The 12,731-nt window shown below is 40.0% G+C and overlaps 8 non-coding genes across 8 annotated transcripts; all 8 read left to right on the top strand.

Moving 5' to 3' along the window:
* Window positions 1-185: 185 nt before the first annotated feature.
* Trnar-acg (transfer RNA arginine (anticodon ACG)) lies at window positions 186-258 on the top strand. Its single transcript has one exon. It is a non-coding gene; the product is annotated as a tRNA-Arg (tRNA).
* A 354-nt stretch (window positions 259-612) lies between these two features.
* Window positions 613-685, top strand: Trnar-ucg (transfer RNA arginine (anticodon UCG)). The gene has a single exon. It is a non-coding gene; the product is annotated as a tRNA-Arg (tRNA).
* Window positions 686-2,334: 1,649 nt separating this feature from the next.
* Trnar-acg (transfer RNA arginine (anticodon ACG)) lies at window positions 2,335-2,407 on the top strand. The gene has a single exon. It is a non-coding gene; the product is annotated as a tRNA-Arg (tRNA).
* Window positions 2,408-2,761: 354 nt separating this feature from the next.
* On the top strand, window positions 2,762-2,834 carry Trnar-ucg (transfer RNA arginine (anticodon UCG)). Its single transcript has one exon. It is a non-coding gene; the product is annotated as a tRNA-Arg (tRNA).
* Window positions 2,835-4,483: 1,649 nt separating this feature from the next.
* Trnar-acg (transfer RNA arginine (anticodon ACG)) lies at window positions 4,484-4,556 on the top strand. Its single transcript has one exon. It is a non-coding gene; the product is annotated as a tRNA-Arg (tRNA).
* A 354-nt stretch (window positions 4,557-4,910) lies between these two features.
* Trnar-ucg (transfer RNA arginine (anticodon UCG)) lies at window positions 4,911-4,983 on the top strand. The gene has a single exon. It is a non-coding gene; the product is annotated as a tRNA-Arg (tRNA).
* A 1,650-nt stretch (window positions 4,984-6,633) lies between these two features.
* Window positions 6,634-6,706, top strand: Trnar-acg (transfer RNA arginine (anticodon ACG)). The gene has a single exon. It is a non-coding gene; the product is annotated as a tRNA-Arg (tRNA).
* Window positions 6,707-7,060: 354 nt separating this feature from the next.
* On the top strand, window positions 7,061-7,133 carry Trnar-ucg (transfer RNA arginine (anticodon UCG)). Its single transcript has one exon. It is a non-coding gene; the product is annotated as a tRNA-Arg (tRNA).
* Window positions 7,134-12,731: the final 5,598 nt, after the last annotated feature.

Here is a 12,731-nt window from a genome sequence, read left to right as displayed (position 1 = left end):
CTACACATTAGGTCATAAAATCAGACTCTTGCCCCTTCTTCAAATATACACCGTACATCTCCTAAAACAAGCACCTTGACGTAACCAAAGTTTTGGTATGTACAAATGCATTTAAAGTTTTAAAATTTTAACTGAGGTAAATTCATTTAAATCGCATTACGAAATCGATATTTGTAAAAGCTTGTGGGTGCGTGGCGCAATGGATAACGCGTCTGACTACGGATCAGAAGTTTCCAGGTTCGAATCCTGGCGTGCTCGTTCAAACTTTCTACGAATTCGTAGACAATCAAAACTAATAAGATACTTTTACTTAGTTTAAAAATCCAAATATCTACCAGTTTCATTTACCGAGAAAGGATTTGAGACATATGAAGTTTATACTTGACGGACACGGGCAATCTGTTCCATGTGGTGAAATTGTTAGTTTAAGCAGGACTCAAGAGCACTTTTGCAAATAACTGGTGCAGGATGATCTGTGATGCATTTAACGAAATTTTCAGGTCAGTCCTGTACTTGTAAGGATTTGCCATGTGAACGAGATGCTGCACAAACGGATTCAGATTACACCAATCTCGTATTGATGTAAGTTACGTTCAATAATTTTCCTTAACAGGGCACGTAGCGTAATGGATAACGCGTCTGACTTCGGATCAGAAGATTGCAGGTTCGAGTCCTGCCGTGCTCGATTTCGAATGTATCCATTCGCAGTATAAACGCAACAAATTGGCTTATTCACACAATGTATATTTGTAAACATTGAGGAAGTTTTCCAAGAACCAAATTGGGATTTATTTGTTTCGTATATGGAAATCAAATCGCGACGTTCCAAAAATAATTTGATGTTTATACGCTCTATTTAGTGGCTGTAGGCTCGCCGGGCGTTGTGGCGCGCGCCTGTAATCCAGTTACTTGGAAGTTGGAGTTGTTGAACAACTTGAAACTGGGAAATGTGCGGTACTTGGACCTATGTCGAGTAGGTGTCCGCGCTAAGCTCAGCGTCAATATGGTCGTCTTATGGAAACTTAAGGTGTCCAGATTGTCTAAGGAGGAACGAACCGGGTCAGGTCCGAAAGGGAGTAGTTAAAAGTTTCCGCGTTGACCAGTAGCGGGACAGCACCCGTGAATAGGCCGAGTGTTGTAGCCCGGTTAATATAGTTGGACTCAACTCATTTTCGCTAAAAGCTTCCTGTTTCGTGCATGGTACATTGCAGACTTACTTACTTTGTACACAAATTGGGCCTTAAAACTTGTTTTAAAGTTTAAAAAAGAAACTTCAAATATTTACATAAAAACAGTGGTTCTGTAAATGAACGAAAAGGTTCTCATCGCGTAAAGATAATATTACGAGTGCTATGTATGAAAGAAACGTATCTGTGAAAAACTTAAACTTTTCTGAGTTTGTTAGACTCTTACGTAAGGCTTTTAAAATATGTTTTAGCCAATCAGGGGCAATATGGTCGTTTTTGTGTTTTGGCCTTGGAATTATCCTAGAAAATGAATTGTTTCAAATTTTAAGATCGCCTTCCAGACGTACGTAAAATTTGGCATGAGTAGGAAGAAAATTTGTATTTCAGGAGGGGCTAAACACCAAAAATGCCATAAAATCTTTGTTTGTATTTTTATACAGTGATTTTACTGAAAGACTGGTTACTCAAAAAATCTTTTATGGGGCTCTCTGAAATTTTGCATGGCAATTTAGTATGCTTTGAACTATCATTCCATAAAAAGCCATCAAAAAACATGATTCAAACGTTTTTTACAAAGACGCAAAATAAACACTAAAGTTTTGGTCTAAAAAATCGATCTTGGCTACTTTCATACTACTTTTTAGCCTAATTCTGCACGCGACCTGGGACATTGAAGCACGACAACTGCAAGGGTAGTTCCCAGGCTTGAAAACATGCTGTTTTTCGATTGGCCTAAAGTGCTATTTTAAAGCCCTACGTAGGAGTACAACAAATTCATAAAGATCTTAGTTTTTGGTGTTTGACGCCCCCTTAAGGTCGAAATATGCACTCTATATATTAATCCTATATACAACGAGAGATAGAGGTATGTGAAATCTGTCGTATACCAGTATGGTGTAGTCGCAGGCATACCTATACTTTGTATGCAAAAAGTAATCGCGACTGTATTCTTGGTAATTTTACTACACATTAGGTCATAAAATCAGACTCTTGCCCCTTCTTCAAATATACACCGTACATCTCCTAAAACAAGCACCTTGACGTAACCAAAGTTTTGGTATGTACAAATGCATTTAAAGTTTTAAAATTTTAACTGAGGTAAATTCATTTAAATCGCATTACGAAATCGATATTTGTAAAAGCTTGTGGGTGCGTGGCGCAATGGATAACGCGTCTGACTACGGATCAGAAGATTCCAGGTTCGAATCCTGGCGCGCTCGTTCAAACTTTCTACGAATCCGTAGACAATCAAAACTAATAAGATACTTTTACTTAGTTTTAAAATCCAAATATCTACCAGTTTCATTTACCGAGAAAGGATTTGAGACATATGAAGTTTATACTTGACGGACACGGGCAATCTGTTCCATGTGGTGAAATTGTTAGTTTAAGCAGGACTCAAGAGCACTTTTGTAAATAACTGGTGCAGGATGATCTGTGATGCATTTAACGAAATTTTCAGGTCAGTCCTGTACTTGTAAGGATTTGCCATGTGAACGAGATGCTGCACAAACGGATTCAGATTACACCAATCTCGTATTGATGTAAGTTACGTTCAATAATTTTCCTTAACAGGGCACGTAGCGTAATGGATAACGCGTCTGACTTCGGATCAGAAGATTGCAGGTTCGAGTCCTGCCGTGCTCGATTTCGAATGTATCCATTCGCAGTATAAACGCAACAAATTGGCTTATTCACACAATGTATATTTGTAAACATTGAGGAAGTTTTCCAAGAACCAAATTGGGATTTATTTGTTTCGTATATGGAAATCAAATCGCGACGTTCCAAAAATAATTTGATGTTTATACGCTCTATTTAGTGGCTGTAGGCTCGCCGGGCGTTGTGGCGCGCGCCTGTAATCCAGTTACTTGGAAGTTGGAGTTGTTGAACAACTTGAAACTGGGAAATGTGCGGTACTTGGACCTATGTCGAGTAGGTGTCCGCGCTAAGCTCAGCGTCAATATGGTCGTCTTATGGAAACTTAAGGTGTCCAGATTGTCTAAGGAGGAACGAACCGGGTCAGGTCCGAAAGGGAGTAGTTAAAAGTTTCCGCGTTGACCAGTAGCGGGACAGCACCCGTGAATAGGCCGAGTGTTGTAGCCCGGTTAATATAGTTGGACTCAACTCATTTTCGCTAAAAGCTTCCTGTTTCGTGCATGGTACATTGCAGACTTACTTACTTTGTACACAAATTGGGCCTTAAAACTTGTTTTAAAGTTTAAAAAAGAAACTTCAAATATTTACATAAAAACAGTGGTTCTGTAAATGAACGAAAAGGTTCTCATCGCGTAAAGATAATATTACGAGTGCTATGTATGAAAGAAACGTATCTGTGAAAAACTTAAACTTTTCTGAGTTTGTTAGACTCTTACGTAAGGCTTTTAAAATATGTTTTAGCCAATCAGGGGCAATATGGTCGTTTTTGTGTTTTGGCCTTGGAATTATCCTAGAAAATGAATTGTTTCAAATTTTAAGATCGCCTTCCAGACGTACGTAAAATTTGGCATGAGTAGGAAGAAAATTTGTATTTCAGGAGGGGCTAAACACCAAAAATGCCATAAAATCTTTGTTTGTATTTTTATACAGTGATTTTACTGAAAGACTGGTTACTCAAAAAATCTTTTATGGGGCTCTCTGAAATTTTGCATGGCAATTTAGTATGCTTTGAACTATCATTCCAAAAAAAGCCATCAAAAAACATGATTCAAACGTTTTTTACAAAGACGCAAAATAAACACTAAAGTTTTGGTCTAAAAAATCGATCTTGGCTACTTTCATACTACTTTTTAGCCTAATTCTGCACGCGACCTGGGACATTGAAGCACGACAACTGCAAGGGTAGTTCCCAGGCTTGAAAACATGCTGTTTTTCGATTGGCCTAAAGTGCTATTTTAAAGCCCTACGTAGGAGTACAACAAATTCATAAAGATCTTAGTTTTTGGTGTTTGACGCCCCCTTAAGGTCGAAATATGCACTCTATATATTAATCCTATATACAACGAGAGATAGAGGTATGTGAAATCTGTCGTATACCAGTATGGTGTAGTCGCAGGCATACCTATACTTTGTATGCAAAAAGTAATCGCGACTGTATTCTTGGTAATTTTACTACACATTAGGTCATAAAATCAGACTCTTGCCCCTTCTTCAAATATACACCGTACATCTCCTAAAACAAGCACCTTGACGTAACCAAAGTTTTGGTATGTACAAATGCATTTAAAGTTTTAAAATTTTAACTGAGGTAAATTCATTTAAATCGCATTACGAAATCGATATTTGTAAAAGCTTGTGGGTGCGTGGCGCAATGGATAACGCGTCTGACTACGGATCAGAAGATTCCAGGTTCGAATCCTGGCGCGCTCGTTCAAACTTTCTACGAATCCGTAGACAATCAAAACTAATAAGATACTTTTACTTAGTTTTAAAATCCAAATATCTACCAGTTTCATTTACCGAGAAAGGATTTGAGACATATGAAGTTTATACTTGACGGACACGGGCAATCTGTTCCATGTGGTGAAATTGTTAGTTTAAGCAGGACTCAAGAGCACTTTTGTAAATAACTGGTGCAGGATGATCTGTGATGCATTTAACGAAATTTTCAGGTCAGTCCTGTACTTGTAAGGATTTGCCATGTGAACGAGATGCTGCACAAACGGATTCAGATTACACCAATCTCGTATTGATGTAAGTTACGTTCAATAATTTTCCTTAACAGGGCACGTAGCGTAATGGATAACGCGTCTGACTTCGGATCAGAAGATTGCAGGTTCGAGTCCTGCCGTGCTCGATTTCGAATGTATCCATTCGCAGTATAAACGCAACAAATTGGCTTATTCACACAATGTATATTTGTAAACATTGAGGAAGTTTTCCAAGAACCAAATTGGGATTTATTTGTTTCGTATATGGAAATCAAATCGCGACGTTCCAAAAATAATTTGATGTATATACGCTCTATTTAGTGGCTGTAGGCTCGCCGGGCGTTGTGGCGCGCGCCTGTAATCCAGTTACTTGGAAGTTGGAGATGTTGAACAACTTGAAACTGGGAAATGTGCGGTACTTGGACCTATGTCGAGTAGGTGTCCGCGCTAAGCTCAGCGTCAATATGGTCGTCTTATGGAAACTTAAGGTGTCCAGATTGTCTAAGGAGGAACGAACCGGGTCAGGTCCGAAAGGGAGTAGTTAAAAGTTTCCGCGTTAACCAGTAGCGGGACAGCACCCGTGAATAGGCCGAGTGTTGTAGCCCGGTTAATATAGTTGGACTCAACTCATTTTTGCTAAAAGCTTCCTGTTTCGTGCATGGTACATTGCAGACTTACTTACTTTGTACACAAATTGGGCCTTAAAACTTGTTTTAAAGTTTAAAAAAGAAACTTCAAATATTTACATAAAAACAGTGGTTCTGTAAATGAACGAAAAGGTTCTCATCGCGTAAAGATAATATTACGAGTGCTATGTATGAAAGAAACGTATCTGTGAAAAACTTAAACTTTTCTGAGTTTGTTAGACTCTTACGTAAGGCTTTTAAAATATGTTTTAGCCAATCAGGGGCAAAATGGTCGTTTTTGTGTTTTGGCCTTGGAATTATCCTAGAAAAGTAATTGTTTCAAATTTTAAGATCGCCTTCCAGACGTACGTAAAATTTGGCATGAGTAGGAAGAAAATTTGTATTTCAGGAGGGGCTAAACACCAAAAATGCCATAAAATCTTTGTTTGTATTTTTATACAGTGATTTTACTGAAAGACTGGTTACTCAAAAAATCTTTTATGGGGCTCTCTGAAATTTTGCATGGCAATTTAGTATGCTTTGAACTATCATTCCATAAAAAGCCATCAAAAAACATGATTCAAACGTTTTTTACAAAGACGCAAAATAAACACTAAAATTTTGGTCTAAAAAATCGATCTTGGCTACTTTCATGCTACTTTTGAGCCTAATTCTGCACGCGACCTGGGACATTGAAGCACGCCAACTGCAAGGGTAGTTCCCAGGATTGAAAACATGCTGTTTTTCGATTGGCCTAAAGTGCTATTTTAAAGCCCTACGTAGGAGTACAACAAATTCATAAAGATCTTAGTTTTTGGTGTTTGACGCCCCCTTAAGGTCGAAATATGCACTCTATATATTAATCCTATATACAACGAGAGATAGAGGTATGTGAAATCTGTCGTATACCAGTATGGTGTAGTCGCAGGCATACCTATACTTTGTATGCAAAAAATAATCGCGACTGTATTCTTGGTAATTTTACTACACATTAGGTCATAAAATCAGACTCTTGCCCCTTCTTCAAATATACACAGTACATCTCCTAAAACAAGCACCTTGACGTAACCAAAGTTTTGGTATGTACAAATGCATTTAAAGTATTGTAATTTTAACTGAGGTAAATTCATTTAAACCGTTTTACGAAATCTATATTTTGTAAAAGCTTGTGGGTGCGTGGCGCAATGGATAACGCGTCTGACTACGGATCAGAAGATTCCAGGTTCGAATCCTGGCGCGCTCGTTCAAACTTTCTACGAATTCGTAGACAATCAAAACTAATAAGATACTTTTACTTAGTTTTAAAATCCAAATATCTACCAGTTTCATTTACCGAGAAAGGATTTGAGACATATGAAGTTTATACTTGACGGACACGGGCAATCTGTTCCATGTGGTGAAATTGTTAGTTTAAGCAGGACTCAAGAGCACTTTTGCAAATAACTGGTGCAGGATGATCTGTGATGCATTTAACGAAATTTTCAGGTCAGTCCTGTACTTGTAAGGATTTGCCATGTGAACGAGATGCTGCACAAACGGATTCAGATTACACCAATCTCGTATTGATGTAAGTTACGTTCAATAATTTTCCTTAACAGGGCACGTAGCGTAATGGATAACGCGTCTGACTTCGGATCAGAAGATTGCAGGTTCGAGTCCTGCCGTGCTCGATTTCGAATGTATCCATTCGCAGTATAAACGCAACAAATTGGCTTATTCACACAATGTATATTTGTAAACATTGAGGAAGTTTTCAAAGAACCAAATTGGGATTTATTTGTTTCGTATATGGAAATCAAATCGCGACGTTCCAAAAATAATTTGATGTTTATACGCTCCATTTAGTGGCTGTAGGCTCGCCGGGCGTTGTGGCGAGCGCCTGTAATCCAGTTACTTGGAAGTTGGAGTTGTTGAACAACTTGAAACTGGGAAATGTGCGGTACTTGGACCTATGTCGAGTAGGTGTCCGCGCTAAGCTCAGCGTCAATATGGTCGTCTTATGGAAACTTAAGGTGTCCAGATTGTCTAAGGAGGAACGAACCGGGTCAGGTCCGAAAGGGAGTAGTTAAAAGTTTCCGCGTTGACCAGTAGCGGGACAGCACCCGTGAATAGGCCGAGTGTTGTAGCCCGGTTAATATAGTTGGACTCAACTCATTTTTGCTAAAAGCTTCCTGTTTCGTGCATGGTACATTGCAGACTTACTTACTTTGTACACAAATTGGGCCTTAAAACTTGTTTTAAAGTTTAAAAAAGAAACTTCAAATATTTACATAAAAACAGTGGTTCTGTAAATGAACGAAAAGGTTCTCATCGCGTAAAGATAATATTACGAGTGCTATGTATGAAAGAAACGTATCTGTGAAAAACTTAAACTTTTCTGAGTTTGTTAGACTCTTACGTAAGGCTTTTAAAATATGTTTTAGCCAATCAGGGGCAATATGGTCGTTTTTGTGTTTTGGCCTTGGAATTATCCTAGAAAATGAATTGTTTCAAATTTTATGATCGCCTTCAAAACGTACGTTAAATTTGGCATGAATAGGAAGGAAATTTGTATTTCAGGAGGGGCTAAACACCAAAAATGCCATAAAATCTTTGTTTGTATTTTTATACAGTGATTTTACTGAAAGACTGGTTACTCAAAAAATCTTTTATGGGGCTCTCTGAAATTTTGCATGGCAATTTAGTATGCTTTGAACTATCATTCTATAAAAAGCCATCAAAAATCATGATTCAAACGTTTTTTACAAAGACGCAAAATAAACACTAAAATTTTGGTCTAAAAAATCGATCTTGGCTACTTTCATGCTACTTTTGAGCCTAATTCTGCACGCGACCTGGGACATTGAAGCACGCCAACTGCAAGGGTAGTTCCCAGGCTTGAAAACATGCTGTTTTTCGATTGGCCTAAAGTGCTATTTTAAAGCCCTACGTAGGAGTACAACAAATTCATAAAGATCTTAGTTTTTGGTGTTTGACGCCCCCTTAAGGTCGAAATATGCACTCTATATATTAATCCTATATACAACGAGAGATAGAGGTATGTGAAATCTGTCGTATACCAGTATGGCGTAGTCGCAGGCATACCTATACTTTGTATGCAAAAAATAATCGCGACTGTATTCTTGGTAATTTTACTACACATTAAGTCATAAAATCAGATAAAGGTCCAAGACAAAGTTGTATTCAGTGAGGAAATCCAGCCCCAATATGCAAAAAGGTGTGTCCGCAAGCACAAATTCAAAGGGATAAGAAAAACGAGGGTGAAGAGAAACATTAAGCTGTGTAGTGCCATACGTAGTAATTGGCGTGCTGTTAGCAGCGAAAAGCGGAGTTTGCGGTTTGCGGTTTGATACGTCAGCTAAACTAGCGGACAAAAGAGAAGTTGCTGCCGCGCTATCTACATAAAAGTGAATACTATTGGCGTGATCATATACAGTTAACAAGGGGCAGCCTCTTTTTATAGTTGATGCGATCGACGGGACTGACGGGGTTAATGTTGCGTCGATCGCCACGCGTTTTTTGTTGGGCGGGATTGGTTTTCCCACATGCTACATGATGGGTGGCAGCGGCGCGCATCCCTACCGAAGCGGGCGTGGTAATAACATAAGCCATTAGAAGCATCAGACGCGCAAGGGTAACTGCTACGTTGGTAGTCTGGTTTCTGAAATGTGTGGGATGAATGTGAAAAATTATATTTGCGTTTATTAGGAAAAAAGGAACCGTTTTGTCGGCGATTATCTCGATTAAAACCGTTGTTGCTGTATGATTTGTGAAACTGCCCATTGTTTGTGCGTGGTGATCGTTGTTGCCATGTTGAGTTAAATGAATTGCGTTGGTTTGGTGAATTATGGTTTGTGAAATTCGTATTTCTTTGCCCGGAACTCTTAGATTCATTGTTAGCGTTAGATTGTGTATAGCGCGGTGGTTTAGACAATTGAATTTGCTGTATTTGTGGTTGCATTGGGTAATCAATGTCATCCGTATCAGTGATAGCAAGAGAAATGTTGTGCGAAGATGTTTTTGGTTGCTTAAGCAACAAGATTTCGTGGGCTTTGCTTGCTAGGTTCTGGAGATCGCGGTTTTCCACGCTGGCTAACGCAATTGCGACGTCTGGTGGTAACGCTTTAAGAAATTTAGCACGAATTAGTTTGACAACTGGCGGAGTAAGATTCTCTTGACCTACCGCACTCATTAATTCGCGCATTAAATGTTTGGGGGACTGATCGTGCAGCGTCAGGTCCGCCAACAAAAAATCTAAATGGTCCTCACGTTTATCAAAGTTTCTCAAGATTTCATTGATCAATATGTCGTAGCAGTTCTGTGTCGACGCAGAAGGTAACCGAAGGAGCGCGAGGTCTTTCGCAGGAATTGCCTCTACCGCTAACAAGTAACGATTAGTTTGAGAAGTGATTTGATAGAGAGAAAATTTATGTTCAAGGTGAGAAATCCACGCTTCGGGATTGAATTTCCAAAAGGTAGGAAGTTTAACGTGTGAAAACAAATCGTTTCGCAAAGTATTGTTCTGTGGTTGCGTATTTGTCCGTAATTGGTTATTAGCACCCAGACCAGACGGTCCAGCAGTGCCATTATCGGGAGAATTTGCGGATTCCTCCCCGTTTTCGTTCGACATAGTTGTATTATTGCTTGACTCGTTGGAACGGTCGGTTGATCGTGTGCTCATGTGGTATTCTGTCTTAGCTTTGCCACTCACCGAAGTAACTTTTCGTTGTGTCGGCGCGGGTTGTGACATTTATCAAAATCGATAAAAAATGTTTTAGGCGGCGCAACGCAAAAATTGTTCACAATTGAACCAAAAAATACTTTACAACAAGAAAACTTTTATTTCAAACTGCAGCACAATGCAGCACAATAAGAATAGCTTAAGCTAAGTTAATAAGGTACAGGCCGATGAGCATGCATTACAAGCTATGGTTGCAACTAGTTGTATAAAAAGTGAAAAATCCACTTACCAGTGAAGAACGGCTGTGAGGATTGGAACGCGTCGTTTTTGACACAAGAACGTCGGTGGTTTATTAGAACGTCGGGTTGTCACTAGAACGTCGGTGGTCACCAGAAATGTAGAGGTTGGTAGTCTGTCGAGGTCGGGGTTGTTGGAATGCAGAGGTTTGATGCCGACAGATACAGATGCAGATGCAGAGTTTATCGGTCTTAGCTTACGTTATTGACTTAGTTAACCTACTACATTAGTATCTGACTCTATTGTTGCGTGCGGTTAGAATTCTCTAACCTTATTGACGGCGATGCGTTCTTATTATATTATGACAAATACCGTTTGCCAGAATGGCTTTTATTATAGGTGCTGTACACTTTCTCAATATTATAAATAACCGAGAACACAAGTCATGCGACTGTTTACACGATATCTACTGATTCAATCACCACGACTACAGTAGTACGGTATTACATATGTCTATAACTTCGCGTCTGTGACTGAGGTTCTGAGGCTCTGAGGGAGTCTCACACAAAAGTTCAAGCTTATAAAACGTGCTGCGATGTGGCGGAAATATATGACAAAAAAAGCATGAACATTTCAAAGCGTGTGAACGAGAAAATCGGTGCGTTTGCAATGCAAATTAAATTCGGCTAAGTTGGAAACAGTTACTTGGAAGCGACCTGGTAACGTACTAAATAAGGAGCTTTCACACGAAGTTATTCGTAGCAAGTTTTCAAACATACCAACGGTAGTTTGCAGTGTTCTGAAAAGGCAAGTTTTAAACTCCATTTACTAGCTGGAAAACTCTTTCATAAGAATGATGTGGCGGGACTGAAAGTTTAAAAACTCCAATTGTTCTGGAAAACACATTTCTATGAAAGACGTAAGGATTTTACAAAAGCCAGCCAAGCCGCCACATTCCTCCCCCGCTACGCAAGGAAAAAGATAACATACTGAAGGTGGCAATGGCGAGCAAGCACAAACAACAAGCTGAAGATATATACAAATGAATGAACTGTAACATATGCTTAAATAACTGATGGTACTATAGCTACATGTTGGAGGGTATCTCCAAGATTAAGCGGGCATGCAAAAATTGTTTGAACTGTTCGTATTCCAGGGTTTCGTCTTTAACCCTGTTGGATATATACTTCAACAAGGGGCCCATGTGGAAAGCAGGTGTGGCTGCTACCATGGTAAGGATTTTGCTCCATAAATGAAAATTAGGAACCAGCTGGAACTGTTCATCCAGCTGCTGGAACCAAAGTAGTAGATCCTCAGCCGAAGTGGTTGGCGGCGCAGGAACCGCAATGGTCGGCATTGTAACGTTTGTTCTAAACGGCCGAAATTGTCTATGTACTGGTTGTAACACCGTAGCTTGTATATCCGCTCGATCAGCGCGCCGGGGCATGGGGGCAAGAGCGCCTTGCTCCCCAGGTCTGATGATCGGTACACACGGAGCGGGAGATGATTGCTGAACCGGTGAATCGGGTGAGTCGGGAATCATCGCAGAAACTGAAGTGATTTCGTCAATTTGAACGTAAGCGGAAGAATCATGTACCATCGACATACTGAAGTGGTTTTGACAGCAACGGTAGTGGCAGCAAAGTCTGTGGAGAAACTAAAGGGGTAGAGGGTAAATTTTTGCAACTGCACCCCCCCCTATTGAGGTGGGTTGAAATAGCTAAACTCATGCGCGGGAATAGTGAGCATGCAATAAGGCGGGAAAAGTGAAAACGGTACAAGCACAAGAATAAGCTACTAAGCATGCAACGAAGCAAAACAGTTACAAAATTGAAAGCGGCGACAAGGGGAAACGGCAGAATTGTACATGCAAAAGACATTAACGGTATTGAAAAGCAAGGTGGTACACATAGTGAAACTTAAAGTGTGTGTGTGCTCGCGAAATTATCACGAGAAATTGAAGCGGGCGGTGCGTCATCAGCAGATCCAGACGGAGACGGTTCATCACGAGGACGCCGAGCCAAGGGCAACGGTTGTGGTGGCTGTGGACTTGCAACTGGTGCCTGCTGTTGGCGGCGCCAAGCGTGGATACGGGATACAAGGGATCTGGCATACTGCAAATGGTGCGGAGACGATCGGATAAACCCGATGGTATGGAAGAGGGCCCACATCATGGCAAGGAGTTGCAGGATGAATATAAGGGCTGAGAGAAATGGATTCGTAATTTGCGACAAAGCAAGGAGTAACGTTTGTTTCGCGGCGTGTGCGAATGTGTCTGCGACGTAGGATCCGTTGATCATAGTTTCATCAGTAGTAGTAAGGCTTGTCATGACATGTCGCATCTGTTCCA

The sequence above is a fragment of the Clavelina lepadiformis genome, chromosome 7 (genome assembly GCF_947623445.1).
Source record: "Clavelina lepadiformis chromosome 7, kaClaLepa1.1, whole genome shotgun sequence".
Classification (NCBI taxonomy): Eukaryota; Metazoa; Chordata; class Ascidiacea; order Aplousobranchia; family Clavelinidae; genus Clavelina; species Clavelina lepadiformis.
Note: the sequence above shows the minus strand (reverse complement) of the source record. Positions and strands in the feature narration are given on the sequence as shown.